Genomic DNA, 4,858 nt, shown 5'->3' on the forward strand with positions numbered 1-4,858 from the left:
AAAGAAAGAAAGGGAGATTACTTAGTGAGGAGGGATATTTTCACATAAAGGAAGCATCCTCCTGGGTGATGGTCAGGAATTGGAAAAAGGCCTGGCAAATCCAAGGGACTGGAAGATGTACATGATATGTCCATGGGAGTGGGGATGGAGGGTAAGAACTGCAAATGGGGCCAGGTAGAGGCCAAAGACACTGCCAGTGGCAGGACTCTGAAAAACAAAGAGCAATGGGGACTTATTCAAAGACTTCAGAAAATGGCCAATAGGTGGCAGCAACCCAAACAGCCATTGACAGATGAGGGATAAACAAACCGTGGCATATAGATACAATGGAATGTGGTTCATCCTTCAAAAGAGAGAAAATGCTGACGCATGCTGCAGTGTGGATAAGCCTGAGGACATTACACTAAACTAAGTGAGCCAGTTACTGAAATGCACACACTGTGCGGTTCTAGTTGTATAGGTGTAGAGTTCACAGAAGGTCAAGTTCAAAGGTGGTTGCCAGGGGCTGGAAGAGGGGGTGAATGATGAGTAGTTTAATAAGTAGAGTTTCAGTTTTGCAAGATAAAAAACTTATGGAGATAGGTTGTGCAATAATGGGAACATACATAACACTACTAACCTGCATGTTTAAAAATGGTACATTTTATGTTACGTCTATTTTGCCATATTTTTTTTTAAGTCAGATTGAAGTGAGTGACCATCATCTGTCCTTCTTTCACTTTACCCAGGAACAAACTGGTTGATTGAGATTCTCTGCCTGATTCGTTCCAAGGGGGATAACAAGTGGGTGCAGTCTGTGCCCATCTGGGAACGTTCACCCTGGATAGAGTTTGAGTCTGTATTTGCATTAGCAAATAAGAAGGAGGGCCCACGCTTGCTCACCTCCCATCTCCCCATCCATCTTTTTTCCCCAAGTCTTTCTTCAGTTCCAAAGCCAAGGTCAGTCAGTACACAGGGTCATGACATGTATAACCGACAATTTTCACAGGTTAATGTGCCTGTAACATAATTGAGGCAGTGCGCCTATCTCAGTGGTTAGAGCACTGGCCACATACACCGAGGCTGGTGGGTTCGAGCCCTGCCCGGGCCTGTTAAACAACAATGACAACTGCAGCAAAAAAAAAAAGCTGGATGCTGTGGCAAGCATCCTTGGATATTGTCTTCTTCTCATGATTCTACTTTCCAGTTTTACAGTCATATTTTCTATGCAAGGAATGGTAGGAATCATTCTCACTGCTGGAATTATTGGATGGTGTAGTTTTTCTGCTTCCAAAATTTTTTATTTCTGCATTAGCCATGGAAGGACAGCAACTTTTAGTAGCATATCCTTGTGTTTTTCTATATGGAGTCTTTGCCCTAATTTCCATCTTTTGAACTGAGTTTATCTGGGATGTGAACATCAGTGGGCCAAATACACAAAAAGGACCTTGAACTCTTAAACTGGACTAGCGAACTGCTATAGCACAACTATTATGCAGATTTCAATGTGACTATTGGAGCAACTGAAGTAAATGAGTATCTTATGTTCATTTTTAGAGAATTTTTGAATACAATATTGGATTTACCTGCAGTGTGACTAGCTTTAAGTTTTGTGTTTAAACAAATAACAAATGGTATTTCTTCATGTTCCTGCAGCCTTGGAAAAAAAAACTTTTTTCCTTGCAAATTATAATGTTTGTGATAGATTTTTATTAACTGTGGGATATTGATCACAATGCTGATGATCTTTCTTAAAACCAGCCCAGTCCTAGTAGATACAGACTTATTGCAGAAATATTTTTCCAAGAAAGAAAAATTACCTGTATCCTTAAGGTAGGTGCACGTGAAGCAAAAAAAAAAGTGATCCAAATGTAGAATTTTATGAGTGTCAAATTGAAGAAATTGACATTCCTGTAAATTGTCTCTTGGAGTTTTTGCTAAAATTGGGAGATACAGAAAGTTCACAGTCTATCTTATTGCAGATATGAAATGTGAATACCTATTTAGGTATTAGTAACCCTTAGTGACCTGGACTAGCCACATGAATGCTTATGGTTGAGTCTCCATATTTCCCAAGGGAAGAAAAAAAATCACTAACCTTTTTTGAGAAAAATATTTAAAATTTCACAATTTCAGTATTGCAGTTATTGATATAAAGTACATTTGAATGCTTATTAGTTAAAATTTTCCTGGCTCGGTGTTCATAGCTCAATGACAGCCATATACATCGAGGCTGGCGGGTTCGAGCCTTGCCTGGGCCCGGTAAACAACAATGACAACTGCAACCAAAAAGTAGCCTGCCGTTGTGGCGGATGCCTGTAATCCCAGCCACTCTGGAGTCTGAGGCAAGAGAATCACTTAAGCCCAGGAGTTTGAGTTTGCTGTGAACTGTGACACCACAGCACTCTACTGAGGGCAGCATACTGAGACTCTGTCTCAAAAAGAAAAAGTTTTTTTCCCAATTAATTTGTTTTTTAAAAAAGCATATTTTATGCCCCACTAGAACTTATAAGTACATTATATGCAATATAATTCACTTTTTGTTATTCTAAAAAAATAGTGAGCCAAACTCATAAGTGACTCTGGCCTCTGAGAAGCAGCAGAATTGTTCATGAGGGAACCAGCAAGTTGGTAAGTCAGTACTGAAACCCGGAGTTCTGGTGCTGTGTAGAGTTTTTTCACCCTCTGTGTCTTACTGTGTGTAGCTGTCTATGGAGGTGAGCAGCCACACGGATCTTCTCTGTGTGGGGGAAACCGAGGCCTAGAGAGAGGGGTGGACTAGAGTAATGTCACAAAGAGAATGGGTGCAGAATCTAAAGGAAAATTTAGACATCCAAATGCCAAATAATCTTCCTGGTGTATGAGAGTAGGGGAGGGGGTATGGAGATTATAATACCCTCAAAGAGAGGGACAATGCTTTCCTTTTCCATTGTCATATTCCTAAAACCGTGACTACTTCAAAGGAATTTTAAATTTTATATTTGATTAATGAATGCAGCAAGCAATTCATCTGAAAAAATACATTGACTTTGTTAGACATATTCTAAGAATTGGCTTTTTCTCCAATTTTATAAAGATCGAAAGCAGTGGTAAATAAATGTATTAATTTTTCTTTGTACCATTTTTCATTTAAGGTGATTTATGTCATCAGAAACCCCAAAGACATTATTGTATCCAGTTATTTTTTCTGGAATTCAATAAATTGGATTGAGAAACCAAAGTCAGTTGAACAGTATCTTGAATGGTTCCTTGAAGGAAAAGGTGGGTGTGCTGCAAAATAAGGACGCTAGGGGGCGCGCAGACTCCATTTTGCGACCTCACCTGACTCCCACCTTCTATCGGCGTCTCACCAGCCCAGGGCTGCAAGGCTCTGTCACCACTGGAACCCAAATCTGCATACTCCTCCTGCTCTATTCTATGGCAGCAGAGCTCTAGCCAACCCGTCAGCCAATCATGTCCCTGATAAGCCGTCCACGCTATTTTCTGAGTTTAACATTGCCAGTACTAACACAGACTACCATATTCTTCTTCTCCACTCTCTTAATCTGTGGCTTTCTGAAAGTCAGCTTTTCATTGCCTTCCCAGACAATGCAATCTTGATCTTCAGACCTTCTTGACTCGGCGCCTGCAGCTCAAGCGGCTAGGGTGCCAGCCACATACACTGGAGCTGGTGGGATGGAGTTGACAACAATGACAACTACGACCTTCAAACCTTCTACCATTGTTAACTGGGACTACAAGTGCCCACCACAACACCGAGCTATTTTTTGGTTACAGTTGTCATTGTTGTTTGGCAGGCCAGGGCTGGATTCGAACCCACCAGCTCTGCTGTATGTGGCTGATGCCCTAGCCACTGAGTTACAGGAGCCGAGCCAGGAATCTTTATATTTTCAGTTAGTTATGCAGAATCCCTGGGCTTTCTCAAGCACTTGCAATTTGGCAATTTTCCCCAAAACTGCCTGCTGAGTCCCCCGTCTCAGCTGTGATCTGCCTCCAGACCTCTAGCAGCCTGGAGAGAGCCCCATAGATGCCAGGAATTCAACCTGTGCAAGATTAAGGGCATCTCTTCTCACTCACTTCTACTGCACGTTGATCTCACCCAGTAAGTAGATCCACCCTCCCCTCACCCGAGGGCTGGCATGATTCTGACATTTCACATGCGTTTTCCTTTTCCCACCTCACTCCCCCTTGCCCCTCATCACTTTTCTTTCTCTAATTAGTAATCAAGTCCCACCACCTTGATTAATATCTTCATTCTGGTCTCTGATAAGATGCTACTGTATTCAGGATATCCTAGAATTACAACACTATATAAAATAGCCTCCTTCCTCATAACTTGAGCCTAAACTCTTCTTTTCCTTAGTAATACTCATCACCAGTAGGTATTTATTTATTTGACCATTCCTCTAAACTAAAATGTACACTCAGGATATTCACTGTTGGGCCCCATGTCCTGGGATGACTCCTATTACATACTAACCACTGAACACACCTTTTAAGATAATTAATAGCCATTTACTGCTGCTTCTATTGGCACTTTATTAACCAGAGCCACTGTTACTTCTCATCTAGATTAACATAACAACACATATTGGTATCTTTGTCTGTAGACCATTTTTCCCTTCTGGGCTACATGCCAGTTACCCACTTAACATTGGACAATTCGTTTTCTCTTTACCAACATCCCTAGATTGCTTGCCCTCACCAGAAAGTCCAATCTTCAAAGCGTGGCAGTCATCTTTGCTATTAATTCCACCTGAACTCTGTAGCCATGTGTCCCACCTTGGTTCAGGTTACTCTTTCAGAAAAGCACTAAGAGTAAAACCACATGCTGGAAGCTCAGACATGAAGAGAATGCTCCCCTCCTCCATGCTATCTT

The 4,858-nt window shown here is 41.4% G+C and overlaps 1 pseudogene; it reads left to right on the top strand.

The window, feature by feature from the left end:
- LOC100943704 overlaps positions 1–4,858 on the top strand; it is an 8,714-nt pseudogene that overhangs the window by 870 nt on the left and 2,986 nt on the right.

Source organism: Otolemur garnettii, unplaced genomic scaffold (genome assembly GCF_000181295.1).
Source record: "Otolemur garnettii isolate 467f Iridium unplaced genomic scaffold, OtoGar3 scaffold00152, whole genome shotgun sequence".
Taxonomy (NCBI): domain Eukaryota; kingdom Metazoa; phylum Chordata; class Mammalia; order Primates; family Galagidae; genus Otolemur; species Otolemur garnettii.